Genomic DNA, 17,216 nt, shown 5'->3' on the forward strand with positions numbered 1-17,216 from the left:
GGAAAATTCACAATACATTTCACATTAGTTTATTGAGACCATTTAGAGGCCAATTACCTATCCACCCTGTTTATGAAAACCCACCTTTATTAGAGGAAGAGACTGAAATACTTGAACCAGAAGCTATCATAGACACTGACTTTATGACCACTAGAACTGGTCGAAGGTATTCTAGATATCTAGTTAAATTTAAGAACCATCCTGTAGAGGAAGCACAATGGATGCACGCTAGAGACTTAAATGCTTTCCCCACTCTGTTAGCTCCACATTGAGCTAATAGCAATTGAGGTCAATTGCTATCCCACCCCGAGGGTATGATGCCAGGAGGCATATTCCACGGTGGATTCCGTGAGGTTTTACGGTGGATTCCGTAAACTTAAATGACCGGGGCTCATACACAAAGTGGATTCTTTGTGCGAGAAGTTGATGGGTACGCCTATCCTTTTCGGGCGTTTCATTAATTTAGTGTGTACATGGGTGATTCCATAGCGGGTGATTCCGCAAAATACATATTAAATTAATAAACGTTTATGAGTTTAGAGTGCGCACTCGTAATAAATTAAGGTTAGGATTTATTTCTAACCAGTTGATTTATTTATGTAGCTGAAGACTGCTAGGTATTCACTTTTGTCGGTTTAATTGTATTATTTTACTAACGATTGTGAATGCTTCAGTTGATGTGTAGAGATAGCAGCAGTGGCGGAGGAAAGTATTGGAGTTTAGCGAGTATTCGACCTATGGATTATATTTTGATAGGCGCCATGCCTATATTTTGTTATGTCTATTGAGGCATCGATTATTTATCATTATTTTGTATGCACCTATACGCACGGATATGTTATTTCTATTTGGACATTGTGTTGGGCGTGCCAGACTCTATGGGCACCGTCCATTAGCTTTATTCCTATTTTTGTAAAAGCAAACTCACAAGCTAAAAGCTTGTCATATTTTTATAAATTGGGCTATTATTGAGCATGAAGATGGAAATATACATAAAATACATGCTTTGTGAAGCGCTCACACAAGGCATGGGGGGAGATTGAACCCAATTGGTCTCTTGCTCTTGTCGTTCATGCTTTTTACATTGTAATTTGTGCAAAAAGGTAGAGTTCATTGTTCTTGGGGGCCTTCCGGGATTCAGTACGTGAGTATACAGTGACTGATCTGCGCACCAGTGGTATCAGAGCGGAGCTGAGATTAAGAGCTTCCAATCGCTTCCCATCTCGAGCGAAGGCGGAGCTCCTGGAACGATCGGGCTCTACGGTCAATCTCGTCGCGACCCGTCGATACAGGCAGACTTCTGGCGATCAAGAACCCATGTTTCTATCATCAGATCGCGAAGGACCAGGCTATACATGCGGAGGACCACTCCCTCATCTCCATCAACAAGTCGTGGATAAACAGAGTAATTTATTTTCATCAATCTTCAAAGCTTAAGATTACTAATCAATAAGCTTGGATTAGAAGCTTAATAGCTTCAGAAAATCATCGCGAGGTATCTGAGGGGCTTCTGAAATTTTCGGGCGGCGAAAAAAACGGCCCCCCCCACGATTGCGCCATTTTCTGAAGATTAAGCCCCCCTTAAAATCTTAATCAATCAAGCTTAAATCATTAAGCTTAAACAAGTCAGACAAGTTACCTTCCAACTCTGCAAGTCAGCAACTCCAGGTCCCGCACTCCAGAAATCAAGTTCTGCAAGTCAACTGTGATCAAGTTCTGCAAGTTCACTAAGTCGGCTAAGTTCTGCAAGTCTGCAACTCTGCAAGTCAGACTAGTCAACTGGAGTCAGAACTGACTTGTGCTCAAAACTCCTAGAAGGGCTGTTCCTGTGCAGAAACTCCGAACTGCAAAGTTGTTCATTGGAAGGTATTCTACCCATACGCAGGTTTGCTGAAGCACTTTCAGCACATGAAGAAGGAAAAATTATAGATTTTCTGAAGATTGAGAAAGAAATACCCAAAAACACATAAGCCTTGTAACCCCAAATTTGAGCTACGCTCATCCCGCTAACCTGATTTTGAGTGAGAAATGTCTTTTGAGTTTTACAGGATGACGGAACCACATATGGATGATCCTATGGCTGAAGACGATCTACCTGAGCCTATGATGGAGCAAAAGTTGGACTTAATCATGATGCAATTGGAAGAAGAACGAAGGGCTAGGCAAGCATTACAAGCGCAATTGGCAAAATTACAAAGAGCGTCTACCGACAAAGAAGAACCTCAAGCTGAAGATTTGATTCACGTACCATCAATGCCACTCTTGAAGTTCAAACCATTCGCAAGGAATCAAAGATAAGTAAACGAAGTTTCAAATTTCGTACTTTCAATGGCATACGAGAAGGAAAGACTGTTTTATCATTCATTAGTCAGTTTGATGACTATTTCCATGAGGAAACTTATCCAGAAAAAGATAAAATCAAGTGTGTGACTAATCATTTGGTAGACAGAGCATCACTTTGGTGGACTGTAGTACGCAAGAGCATAGAATATCCTGCTATTTGGGAAGATTTCAAGAAGAAGTTCATGCAGAATTTCCTTCCACCGCAATTTCATGAGAAGGCTATCAAGCAATGGGATCTACTACAACAACGGGATCGTGAGCCTATTCCTTAGTATACATAGCGTTTTTGGAATGCACTCCTCCAGCTACTCATGCTTGAAGACGTACCAAAGACGACACATAAGCGGAAGTATATGTCTGGACTTCTTGGACATTATTACGCTGAAGTGAACATGTTCAAGGCTGCTACTCTTAAAGACGCCATTTCACTAGCTCACGACACTGAAGATAAGTTAGGCGGTAGAGACAGACGACCACAGCAATTCCAAGCAATAAGATCACTGTAAAGAATAGGTATCCTATTCCTAGAGTAGATGATCTTATGGACAAACTGCAAGGATCTTCTATATTTAGTAAAATTGACCTTAAGTCTGGTTTTATCATCAGGTGAGGCTAGATAAGTCTGACATATTTAAGACTGCATTCAGAACACAGTTTGGTCATTACGAATATTTAGTCATGCCATTCGAATTGACTAATGCACCTGCTACCTTTAGTAGAATGATGAACCGTATCTTTTTGAAATATCAGTATTGTGTAATTGTTTTCTTTGATGATATTTTAGTGTTTAGTCAAAATGAGAAATAACATTATGAGCATTTATCATTGGTTTTTCAGTTATTGAAAGAAAATCAACTGTATGCAAATCCTGAAAAGAGTGAATTCTTTAAGACAGAAATTGAGTATTTAGGTCATTTTGTATCATCTGAAGGAATTAAAGTTGATCCTAAGAAAATTGATGCAATATTGAATTGGCATGTTCCTAAAAATGTGCATGAGTTACGCTCATTCCTTGGTCTTGCTAGTTTCTATAGAAAGTTTGTACGTAATTTTTCATTACTTGCTTTACCATTAACCAAACTTCTCAAGAAAGGAATTTTTTATCAATGGACTGAAAATCAACAAAAATCCTTTGACTTACTGAAACATGCATTAACCAATGCCCCTATTCTACAATTGCCTGACTTTAATAGACCATTCTTTCTAGTAGTGACCGATGCTAGTGGATCAGGAATAGGAGCCGTACTTATGCAAGACAATCATCCTATAGCATATTCCAATTGTAAGCTGAAACCCTCTGAGCTGAAATATTCTACATATGACAAAGAACTATTAGCAGTTGTACAAGCATTAAGACAATGGAAACACTACTTAATGGGTTCAGAATTTATGATAAAGACCGACCAGCAAAGTATTAGACATTTACTTACCCAACCTCAAATTTCTGACCGTCATATCAAATGGGCTTCCTTTATCCAAAGTTTTCATCCTATCATTCAATACCAACCTGGGAAAGAAAATGTAGTGGCTGATGCATTGAGTAGAAGACCTGCAATTCATAATATTTCTGTCATATCTTTTGATTCTTTGATTGCTATGAAAGATATATATCACCAGGATATTACTTTTCATTCTGATTGGAATAAATTAGTTCAAAATAATTTCATTCCTGTTGATTCATTTTCATATAATGATGGATTTATGTTTTATGAAAAGAGACTGTGTGTTACTATTCCATTCCGATCCTTTGTTTTGAATGAAATTCATTGTCCCCCATATCAAGGTCATAGAGGTATCATATCTACATTACGTATATTAACTGAAGATTTTTATTGGCCCCATATGGATGCAGATGTATCTAACTTTGTTTCTGAATGTTTGATTTGTCAAAGAGTTAAGAGACATCATGGTAAATAGTATGGATTACTTATGCCTTTGTCTATTCCATCTAAACCTTGGGAACAAATTTCTATGGATTTCATTACTGGTTTACTAAATACTAAATCTAATCATGATATGATTTGGATAGTTGTAGATAGATTTAGTAAACAAGCATATTTCATTCCATGTAAGAAAACTTTAACAGCATCACAAACAGCACAGTTGTTTTTTAAAACTATTTTTACTAACCATGGATTGCCAAAAGTGATTATTTCAGATCGTGATTCTAGATTTTGTAACAATTTTTGGATTACACTATTTGCTAACCTAGGCACAAAGATTGATTTCTCATCTGCATTTCATCCAGAAACTAATGGACAAACAGAAGCCACAAACAGCACCATATTAGATCTTTTACGTGCATATAATATCTCTAAACCTCAGACATGGGACACTCATTTGCATTTATTACAGTTTGCATATAACAATACACCGCACACATCTACAAAGAAAGCATCGTTTGAAGTCATTTATGGATATAGATTATCTACACCTGTTGCATCTTTGTCTAATAGAATTCAGAGTGCTGATGATGATATTGCTAATATGCATAACAGTATATTTGATGAGGTTAAGGATATGATTGCTAAATCCCAGCAATCATATACTAAACAAGCCAACAAGAAAAGACAAACCATGAATTTTAAAGTTGATGATTATGTTTGACTGAGAATAGAAAAAAGTAGACTGCAAAGTGTAGATAGACATCCAGTTGTCAAACTAGCTCCTAGATTCTATGGACCATTTAGAATCATTCATAAAATTAATGATAATGCATTCAAGTTAGAATTACCATCTCATTGGAAAATTCACAATACATTTCACATTAGTTTATTGAGACCATTTAGAGGCCAATTACCTGTCCACCCTGTTTATGAAAACCCACCTTTATTAGAGGAAGAGACTGAAATACTTGAACCAGAAGCTATCATAGACACTGACTTTATGACCACTAGAACTGGCCGAAGGTATTCTAGATATCTAGTTAAATTTAAGAACCATCCTGTAGAGGAAGCACAATGGATGCATGCTAGAGACTTAAATGCTTTCCCCACTCTGTTAGCTCCACATTGAGCTAATAGCAATTGAGGTCAATTGCTATCCCACCCCGAGGGTATGATGCCAGGAGGCATATTCCACGGTGGATTCCGTGAGGTTTTACGGTGGATTCCGTAAACTTAGATGACCGGGGCTCATACACAAAGTGGATTCTTTGTGCGAGAAGTTGATGGGGACGCCTATCCTTTTCGGGCATTTCATTAATTTAGTGTGTACATGGGTGATTCCATAGCGGGTGATTCCGCAAAATACATATTAAATTAATAAACATTTATGAGTTTAGAGTGCGCACTCGTAATAAATTAAGGTTAGGATTTATTTCTAACCAGTAATTTATTTATGTAGCTGAAGACTGCTAGGTATTCACTTTTGTCGGTTTAATTATATTATTTTACTAACGATTGTGAATGCTTCAGTTGATGTGTAGAGATAGCAGCAGTGGATAGGAAAGCATTGGAGTTTAGCGAGTATTCGACCTATGGATTATATTTTGATAGGCGCCACATCTATATTTTGTTATGTCTATTGAGGCATCGATTATTTATCATTATTTTGTATGCGCCTATGCACACGGATATGTTATTTCTATTTGGACATTGTGTTGGGCGTGCCAGACTCTATGGGCACCGTCCATTAGCTTTATTCCTATTTTTGTAAAAGCAAACTCAAAAGCTAAAAGCTTGTCATATTTTTGTAAATTGGGCTATTATTGAGCATGAAGATGAAAATATACATAAAATACATGCTTTGTGAAGCGCTCACACAAGGCATGGGGAGAGATTGAACCCAATTGGTCTCTTGCTCTTGTCGTTCATGCTTTTTACATTGTAATTTGTGCAAAAAGGTAGAGTTCATTGTTCTTGGGGACCTTCCGGGATTCACTACATGAGCATATAGCGACCGATCTGCGCACCACCACTCACTGTGAGGGATAAAACGGCATGACAAGCTCCCTACACAGGCTTCGAATCACTGGGAGGTGGGCAAAGTTTCCCTCGGGTCGATTGGTTGCACCCCTTCGGGATCTTTGATAGTGAGGGAGGGTCACCTATCTTTTATCCCAATATCTCCCCTGCCATCCACCTTTTTCCTCGGTGGGTATATCAACATGGCAGTAGCTAGTAATCTAATCAATCAACATGATATGCATTTTTGAAATATTCATTCAGCCTTTCATAAGATGCAATTGAATGGAATCTTGAAAGTTTGGATAGGAGAAGGGTCTTACCAATGCAATTCAGTGACTCGCTGATTGCTAGTACTTACCCTTTTACAATATTTCAATTTGGGGTAAAAGAAATTCAGCCAATCAATGTATTAGAGTAAACAAGTTCATCAATCAATAGATTCAATCAATGGGATTCAATTGTTATGCTGGAAATTTCAGATTGAAGCCTCTAATTCACTGATTGGAACTAGTATGCATAAAGCAAGTATTGCATTCATGAATGGATTGATTCAAGCAAAGGTTGGCTGAAATTTTATGGATATTATTCAATTCTTTAATCTCTCAATCAAATGGATTAAGCTCAGCAATTGGATTAATGAGAGAGATTAAGAATTGAAGAAGAGTACCTTTGACATGGTTGATGATGACTTGATCAATCTTCATATGCTTGATAGAGCCTCCGGTTGTCCAATGTTGGGAAAATAATCCCCAAGGCTTGTGTATTCAGTACTTAAGAACAAACTTGAAGCTTCAAATGCTTGAAATTGAGGCATTAAACCGTTTTCCCCAAATTTTTGCTCCATGGAAGCTATTGAGCTTCAATCTTTGACCATTTCATGCTTAATCCTTGCAATTTGTTGAAGAATCCTTGCTAAGATGATCCCAGGGGCTAAAAGGATGAAGAATCTTCAAGAAATTATTGAGAAATGAAAGCTCAGCAGCAATTGGATTAATGAGAGAGATTAAGAATTGAAGAAGAGTACCTTTGACATGGTTGATGATGACTTGATCAATCTTCATATGCTTGATAGAGCCTCCAGTTGTCCAATGTTGGTAAAATAATCCCCAAGGCTTGTGTATTCAGTACTTAAGAACAATCTTGAAAATTCAAATGCTTGAAATTGAGGCATTAAACCGTTTCCCCCAAATTTTTGCTCCATGGAAGCTTTTGAGCTTCAATCTTTGACCATTTCGTGCTTAATCCTTGCAATTTGTTGAAGAATCCATCCCAGGGGCTAAAAGGATGAAGAATCTTCAAGAAATTGTTGAGAAATGAAAGCTCGGGCTGAAGCTTTCATGGCTGCCATGGATTGTTCATCTAGGGTTTAGGAAGAGACTGAAGAACCTTGAATGGGGCTAAATCTTTCCATTTAACTGATGATTTTTACTTGCCAAGGATCAGGGAGAGTGCCAAGGGCTGAAGAGAAAGCATCCACAGCAGGGAACAAGTTGGAATCAGCCCGAAAATTGCGCCTCAATTTTCGGGGCTGTTCCTGGCTCCATAGCTGAGCCCTCGGGGGGTTCACTCATGAATATATGTATATATAACATGAGTTCAAAATAAGGGGTTTTTAAAACACCAATTTTATACATTTTTTACATACAAAAGGGTGTCATATAAAGGGGTTACTTACAGATTGAATAGAAAAGGGTTGTGTTTTATTCAAGAAAAATTCACAGATTAGGATATTTATAAATAGGCCATGAATGCACGTTATATAGAGAATATATATATAGTGAACCCCCCGAGGCTAAGCCAAACTGAAGCAATCTTGTACTCATTCTGAAGATAATGAAGTAAGGGATCTATTCTAGGAGGTTCTTGGCCAAGAAGATCAAAGGTTTGAGAGATATGAGCAAATCTTGATGTTGAACTTGCATGAAACCTACAGGAAACTCTAGGAAAGGGAAAAGAGAACCCCCTCTTTTCAAAGTAACCACAGTTTGTTCCCAAACTAAGCCCAGTTAACTCTTCTTTACCCTAATTACCTTCAATTTTGCATGAAATTTGATGACGACCTGTCATTTAAGCCATCCTCCGCCATATTTGACCTTGGATATCTCCAAATGTAGGCTCTTACTAACTGTAGATGATCTGCACCACTCCACTAGTCACTGTCTTGTACAATTTTTGTCTGATATTGATTTTGATTGAGGAAAATAGGACTGAAAATAGAAGAAAAGAATGGATCAAAGACCAATCCTCTGATACCACTTGTCAGAGAGAGAACTAGGGGGAGAAAAAGAGGAGAGAGAAGACTACAAAAGAGAGAGAAAGACTGCAGGAAGAGAGAGAAGAAGAGTGTCGAGGAGAGAGAAAGACTAGATTTAGAGAGAGAAAGACAGGAAAGAGGGAGAAGCCATAGAAGCTGTGAGCAAGATGGGAGAGAAAGACTGTAATTGTATTAATGTGTCAAAAAGATATGAAAAATTACATGTCCTCTCCTTTTATACCAATGTCAGTGTGACATGGCATAATATCAATATTATCTACCCACTTCTTCTTTCCTCTTCTTTTTCTTCCCTCCTTCTACTTCTCTCCTCCTTCTACCTCTTATCCTTTCCTTCCTCCACTTCTTACCCTCTCCTTCTTCTCTCTCACTCTCTCACCTTGTTTTTCTTCTCCCACCCCTACTCCTTCACTCCTTCTCCTTCTCTTCTTCCTCCCCCTCCTTGTTGCTCTTCCACCTCCTCCTTCTTTTCTCACTCTTTCTTCCACTCCTTCCTCTCACCTTCTTCTCTTTATCCTCTTCCTCCTCTTCTCTCTCACTCTCTCATGTTGTTTTTCTTCTCCTTCTTTTCACCTCCTCCTTCTCCTTCTCTCTCTTCCTCCTCTTCTCTCTCTCTCACCTTCTTTCTCTTCTTCCTCTCCCTCCTTCTTCTTATCCTCTCCTTCTCCTTCTCTCTCTCTCCTCCCTTCCCTTCTCTCTCCCAATCCTCCTCTTCTTATCCTCTCCCTCTACCTTTTTCACTTCACGACCTAAACAAGGAGGCCCTTTAAATTTTTTGAGGGCCCAAGTGGTCGTTTATTTGAAGGGCCCAAGGGAGGGACCACGATGCAAGTCAACCAGGGGGTGATGTGTTTGGGAGGGCGGCAGCACCGTCGCAAGGAGAGGGGGAGAATGGTCATTGGGAAATCAGAGGGTAATGAAGGATGGGACCGATGTGGCCTTGTCAGGCCGGTGCCTGAGCTTGAAAGTCCCCGAGTCCAGCCTCTGCGAGATTGAGGCTTGTTATAGAAATGCGGGCCCGAAAGGGTTGTCCTCTCGACGTAGAGAGAAAAAGGATGATATATTATTACTGTGGCTGAGACCACATGGTGGGTGGGAGCCTCCACTCAGTCGGGAGCAGCTAGCTACGGCACAGTTATGCGTCCAGGGATATTCTATACAAAGGGGGGTTTTGTGCAGCAGGATGGCGAGCTGGCGTGAGATGGCGTAGCCTCCATCCTGGGGAGGGGAGAAGCCCTCCCCTTTCCTATAAAAGATAGGAAAGGGCCCTTTCTTATAAAAGATAGGAAAGGGGAGGAGATAGCTTGCATGACCACCCTCCACCTAGAGGGTGCATGCCTCCCCCCAACATCCACCACTCCCACTCTCTCTCCCCCTCCCCCAACTGCTGTCGACAGGGAGAGAGGGGGAATAATAATAAAAATTAAACTAAAATAATAAAAATTTTCCTTTTAAAATTCTTGGGAGGGTTCCTATGGCCCATTACATTCTCTCCCCCTTAGAGGAATCAAGATGTCCTCATCTCGAGAGGACCTGGGAGCATTGTTGATTGAGAGTATCTTCATCCATCTAGGTGGCATCCTCTTTGGGATAATCTCTCCACTGGACGAGGTATTCTCTCAAGGTCCTTGACCTCAAATGCCTTTCTCTAACATCTAGGACTCTATCAGGCCGTAGCTCAAGGACTCCTTGGCTAGGCATTACAACTTGTTGGTCATCAAGTACATGATTTGGATTAGGTAAATACTTTTTCAATAGGCTAACGTGGAATACATTATGAACTTTTAAGGTTGCAGGCAGCTGTAGTCTGTAAGCATTAGGTCCTAGGCACTTAGTGATCCTATAAGGTCCACAATACCTTGGACTTAGCTTCTTGTACTCTCCCAAGGATAGTGAATTTTTTTAGGGCGTACGCGGATGAAGACCATATTACCCTCAATGAAGGATGTGTCTTGCCGTTTCAAGTCCGTGTAAGCCTTCTGTCTATCCTTGGTGGCTTGGATATCTTGTCTTATTGATTTGATTTGGTCATCCATGTCTTCTAGCATCTGCTTTCAAGTTTCAACCCTCAAGGTTGGATTTGATAAGCTCAAACGAGTACGACAATCGTGCCCATACAATGCTTGGAAAGGGGTCATCTGAATACTTTGTCTTTAGCTTCAGGTCTTGATCTTTGATGGGGATCTCCCTTAGAAATTTTTGGTAGATTGGGTCATGGCATGCCTCCTCTCTAGCTAGATCAAGAATTGGGTTGTTTGGCATTGATACCTTTGTGGCTAGAGATCTTGCTATTGATGGATCTTGCAAAATTGGAGAATTCAGAAATGCATTGCGACTGAGTGCATCGGCAACTACATTCTCTTTTCCTAGCCGATATTTGATTTCAAAATCATATTCTTCGAGCACTTCAATCCATCGACGTTGCCTCATATTGAGCTCATTCTGGGTGAAGATCCATTTAAAACTTTTGTGGTCCATCACTAAGGTAAATTTGTTACCCAGCAAGTAGTGTTTCCAAAGTTTGAGAGCATGGATGACAGCTAACAGCTCCAGATCATGGGTAACATAATTCCTTTCATGGCTCTTCAATTTTCTTGAAGAGTATGCTACGGGATGACCTTCTTGTATAAGCACACATCCTAAGGCAAGTGTGCTAGCATCAGTTATCACTTCAAACTCCTTACTAAGATTAGGAAGTTTGAGGATGGGTGCTGATACCAAACTTTGCTTTAGTTTGTCAAATCTAGTCTATTCATCAGGTGACCATACAATTGCTACTTGCTTCTTCAGTAGATCAGTCAGGGGTGCTGCAATCAAAGCATAGTTTTTGATAAACATCATGTACCATCCTGTCAATCCAAGAAAACTACGTATTTCTTTGACAGAAGTTAGTGTTGGCCATTCTAGAACGTGTCAATCCACTAAAATTCCTTCCGCTGATACAATGAATCCCAGATATTCAATCTGTCACTTGAAAATTGCACACTTCTTCTTCTTGGCATAAAGCTTGTGTGCTCTCGTTGTTTCAAGAACATTGTGGAGCTGGGGTTCATGATCTTTTTCTTGCTTAGAGTAGACTAGGGTATCGTCAAAGAAGACGAGTATGAAGTCATCAAGATAGGGTCTAAAGATATCCTTCATTAACCTGTTGAAGGTAGCAAGAGCATTTGTCAGTCCGAATGACATCACTAGGAATTCAAAGTGTCCATACCTTGTGTTGAATGCAGTCTTCAGGACATCTTCTTCCTTGATCCTTACCTGATAATATCCAGACCTGAGATCTATCTTAGAGAAGATCTTCGCACCTTGAGGATGGTCAAGAAGTTCATCTATTCTTGGAATGGGGTATTTGTTTTTAATGGTCGATTGATTCAACCCTCTGTAGTCAATGCATAGCCTAAGTGTTCCATCTTTCTTCTTCTGGAATAGCACTGGAGCTCCCCATGGCTGGCGAACTACTAGTTAGGATGGATGTAGCCTTGGTCTAACAGTTGCTTGAGTTGTTCCTTCAGTCCAATCACTTCCGGGATGGTCATCCTATATGGTCTCTTTGCGACTGGTGTAGCTCCTGGTGCCAGCTTGATTTCGTGGTCAACTTCCCTTTGAGGAGGAAGTTCTATCAGCTCCTCAAGAAATACATCTGTGTATTCCTTTAACCAAAAGGGTTCTTCCCCATATTCCTGATTCTGATCTAGCTTATTTAGTTTAATCAGATAGACAGGAAGACCCTTTCTAACTCCTTTTATTATCCGTATTGCTTTTGCTAGCTAAATTTTTGGCTTACCAGCCTCTCCTTGAGTTGTAACTAGATCCCCTTCAGAATTTCGGAAGGAGACTTGGCCCTTTCCATAGTGGATGTGGGCATCATTGGGTAATAGCCAATCCATTCTGAGCAAACATTCATGGACACCTAGGTTCATTACCCTGAATCTCACTGAAGTCGACTTTCCACCCAGTAGGAATTTCACCTTAGCGGTTTGCCTAGTACAAGAGGCCTCACGACCATTTGCCAAATTCCACAAGTAAAGTAGGTGCGTCTATTGTGGCTATCCCTACTCTTTTTGCACAGGTCAGTGAAATGAAGGAATGTGTATTGCCACAATCGATTAAGGTTTTGAAGCTTTTACCTTCATAATCTGATGGAGTTTGGATCATCGAGAATTGGCGATTCAGACCCTTCTTGTGAAGAGCGGCGTGAACTGTTGCCCTCTCAATGTTAGCATCCATAGATGGATCTTCTTCATCGACCAACTCCTTGTTGGCAACACTGGAGGTTCTCCCTCTAGCCATGACGGTGGCTCCTTGGAATGGCCCTTGGCGTTATCCTCGGCTAAGCTTGGGGCACTGCCTCTTAAAGTGTCCGGGCTTGTTGCAATGGAAGCACTGGAGATTGCGGCCATTACCTTGTGTAGGAACAAAGTTGTTGACAGTGTTAGTCCTAGCTTTCTTCCTTTGTTCCTGATTTTGACCTTGCACTCTCTTAGACTAGGCCCTATACATTCCCTTGCTCTGATACAAGGTTCCACCTTGCTTCGCCTATGAGCTTAAGTTTGGCGAGCATAGCTTGGTTAGCAGGTGCAATTCCTACTGCCTCAAAATAGTCCTCCATGGACTCGATCCAGACCTCGGCATCAGTTTGAATAGTCCTTCCCTTACCATCGAATTCAGGTGGCTTGATTTGTTTGAGAGGGAACTTATTCTCTTGAATCACAGCTGTAGTTAGTGCAGGGGACTTGGAATCTGCACTTGGGGTTGCACCTGGGCAATAAGATTTTTCATGTTTAAAACTTACCAAACGTTTCTCACATTACATTAATATGACCATTACAGCTTTTAGCTAAGTGATCTAATCACTTAACTCCTTTGCCAACATTTACAGCCATCACAAATAGTAATAAAAATCTTATTCATTCGTGAGGGCATAGCCCTTTTGAGTACATTTATTTTGGGAAAGTAGAACAAGCTGATTGACACATCAGTTTAGGGAAAATAGGATTGTGTTACATTTGGCTACAGGGACTGGGTAATAATATGGAGAGGGGTCATGGATTTTCAGGAATTGATAAGTCATAGGAAGCTTGGGGTATCCCTTCCTTTGATACCCGTTCTTCTCATAATGCCCCAGCACTTTGATTCTGTCGGCAGGGATCACCCGAGTCACTTCTTCATACACATACTTGTTTTGCTTGACTTGCCAACTGCCAACATGCAGGGTTGCATTTGCATGAGCTTCGACAAAGATGAACAGCTTCAGGATCTTTAAATCCTCCATCCACTTGATTCTCTTCAAGTTGGGTCTGAAGGTATGCAAGTCGGTGGGCTGCTATGTAATATATTCTTAATTATCCCGTCCATCTCCGTTCCACGTACAAGGGTGAAGGATTGTAGATGCGGTCTAGAATATTCTTCATGCCTAGCCTTCATTGATAATCCGAAGCATGCATTGTAGTCATAAACATAACCTGGAACACCAAGAATTTGTTCCATGCTTCATGACTCTGCAGCCCAGTATCCATAAGCAAGGAAATGTTCTTAACAGCAAACATTGATCTATTCCCCTCACCTTCCCCTGGCTGACCCCTTAGTCCCTTTACTTTTCTTCATTAAGTTCGTTTGTAAATATTAGATTATGTTGGTATGCTCTGATACCAACTGTAACGTGCCCGTTTGTCCGAACACATCTTAGCAGCCCATTGCGAGGAGGGTCTAGAAGGCTCTGCCTGCTGGCAATCGCAGGGAATGACACATGGTTTGCGATCTAGGTCTTCCCGAGTCTGCCCCGAGCGGAAGAGTCCAGCCATTCCCACTTGGGATCGACCTGAGGTCACGGTTCCTTTCCTACCGGCAAGTCTCTAGGTCCTCATTGTCTTATCATTTTATCATTTGAGAAAAGTTCCTAGCTAACCGGGACCACCCTTCCGTAGGACGGACCTGAGTCACATCCACTACACTTTCCTCAGTTTGCTTTAGTTATCTAATTAACTAACACATTACGATTTAACATGCAAAATTAGCTCCCTTAATTAAACAATTTAATCACGGGTTCCTTCACGTAACTTAGGCACTGACACAAAAACAATGTCAAGCAAGTTCCTTTTTCTCAAGCATCTGTTCTTTATTTATCATAATTCTGGATTACATCCAACATCATGCCCGAAGGCCATCCCAGCAATCTATAAGATCGTTGTTCCAAGTTCCGCCTGTAGACTAGTACATGGGCTTCGAGATCCTATCTCGAGTCACGTCAGTCTCTTGTACGGGATCGGGAGGCAAGAGATTTACAGCCAGAGCCTCCCCTGGCACCCAAGCGTTCTCCCGCTCCAAGGAGTACCCACAAAGAAACCTCTCGTGATGGGTTAGGTCCATATACCCGGCGTGGCTAACAACCCCCTTCGATAGGGCTAGGCAGATAGTTGGAGGTAACTGTTTCTACCTCTCCCTCTAGGCTTTCAACCTGAAGCATTAAGTGATTTCCTTGAATTAGTTCCTTGAGCAAAGAGTACCTAAGTACAAGCACGAACATTTCGGAGGTTGTTTGTACAATCGACTGCTAAGGTGTGACTCCTTTTTCCCGGATGCCTAGCACCCGATCTTGGGTCTTTCCGCAACTTAGAAAAATTCCAATAATTTCAACAAGAGCAAATGGTCTTGGTAAGTTGACTTATACTTTCTTAGGGTATCCTAGTCCCTAACTCAAGCAGTAGCTGGTCAGTCAAGGCGATGGATATGCCTTATTCGCAACCCCACCAAGGGTCTTATAATCTCTAATTCCAGCCAAGCTCGGTTAACACACATGGCAACACATGATTCCTCATTTAAACTTTCAAGATGCGGTTTAGATGCATGAGATACTTCCAATTCTCTTAGTGCGATTCTGTGCAAGAGTTCCCAACCATCATGCACATTGTGCGTTTTAGTATAGTTGTCCCCTAAACAACTTTTATCTCCCTTTATTCCTCGCAATGAGTAATTTTTTCTAATGCACCGGATCACATGTGACTTGCATCTATGAAAGTCCTAGGGTTTTGTTCCTAATGAAGCAAATGTAGCTTATGAACAGAATTTAACATTTCATGTGTTTCTTTTAACCATAATTGCGCAACGTGAATTCTAAATCATTGTTTATGCACTGAACTGGTTAAAAAGCTATCATGTTATGTGAAATAAGGCGATAACCCTATCATTTTATGTGTGTAGAAGTTATCATTTCATGTGAGGTAAGGTGATCCTTATCATTTTAGGTGAGTAAAAACTTATGAGAGTTCAACCCTACCATTACATGCAACTTCATTCTTAGTATAAATAAAACCACATGCACGACATTAATCCTTCCATGAGAACTAAGTCCTAAACTAATTTTTTTTTAATGCTTGAAACTTGGGCTTGATTCATGTGCGCTGCGTTGGTCGTTCCGCTCGTCCCTCCAGCATTACCGGTGGCTTGGGCTCCTATGCTTCCCACGACTTTCTTCTTGGGAGCCATTCGCCTCACAGAGATTGGGAAGTCTGGTCCTTGACGGGTTTCGGGTAGATATGTTTTGTTGGGCAAAAACCCAGTGAATAGGGTTCGCTATTAAGAGAGTAGTTTGGGTGGCTCGTTCTGCTCCTTCCTCTTTTCCTTCCTCTACCATTTCTCACCTCTCTTCCTCTACCTCTTTTTCTTGTTCCTCTACCTCTCCTTATTGTTCCTCTTCCTCTCTCCTTTCCCTTCTTCTCCTCTCCTCCTTTTTGCTCTTCTACCTCCTTTTCCTTCTCTACCCACTTCTTCTTTCCTCTTCTTTTTCTTCCCTCCTTCTACTTCTCTCCTCCTTCTACCTCTTATCCTTTCCTTCCTCTACTTCTTACCCTCTCCTCCTTCTTCTCTCTCACTCTCTCACCTTGTTTTTCTTCTCCCACCCCTACTCCTTCACTCCTTCTCCTTCTCTTCTTCCTCTCCCTCCTTCTTGCTCTTCCACCTCCTCCTTCTTTTCTCACTCTTTCTTCCACTCCTTCATCTCACCTTCTTCTCTTTATCCTCTTCCTCCTCTTCTCTCTCACTCTCACACCTTGTTTTTCTTCTCCTTCTTTTCACCTCCTCCTTCTCCTTCTCTCTCTTCCTCCTCTTCTCTCTCTCTCACCTTCTTTCTCTTCTTCCTCTCCCTCCTTCTTTTTATCCTCTCCTTCTCCTTCTCTCTCTCTCCTCCCTTCCCTTCTCTCTCCCAATCCTCCTCTTCTTATCCTCTCCCTCTACCTTTTTCCCTTCACGGCCCAAACAAGAAGGCCCTTTAACTTTTTTGAGGGCCCAGGTGGTCATTTATTTGGAGGGCCCAGGGGAGGGACCCGTGATGCAAGTCGACCAGGGGGTGACATGTTTGCGAGGGCTGCAGCACCGCCCCGAGGAGAGGGGGAGAATGATCATTGGGAAATCAGAGGGTAAGGAAGGATGGGACGCTTTGGGAAACCGATGCGGCCTTGTCAGGCCGGTGCCTAAGCTTGAAAGTCCCCGAGTCCATCCTCTGCGAGATTGAGACTTGCTGCAGAACTGCGGGCCCAAAAGGGTTATCCTCCCAACGCAGAGAGAAAAAGGATGATATGTTCTTACTGCGGCTGATACCACATGGTGGGTGGGAGTCTCCACTGGGTCGGGAGCAGCTGGCTACGGCACAGTTATGTGTCCAGGGATATCCATACAAAGGGGGGGTTTGTGCAGCAGGA

The sequence above is a fragment of the Lygodium microphyllum genome, chromosome 15 (genome assembly GCF_053477565.2).
Source record: "Lygodium microphyllum isolate KBCC chromosome 15, Lygodium_microphyllum_v1.1.10, whole genome shotgun sequence".
In the NCBI taxonomy this organism is placed as follows: domain Eukaryota; kingdom Viridiplantae; phylum Streptophyta; class Polypodiopsida; order Schizaeales; family Lygodiaceae; genus Lygodium; species Lygodium microphyllum.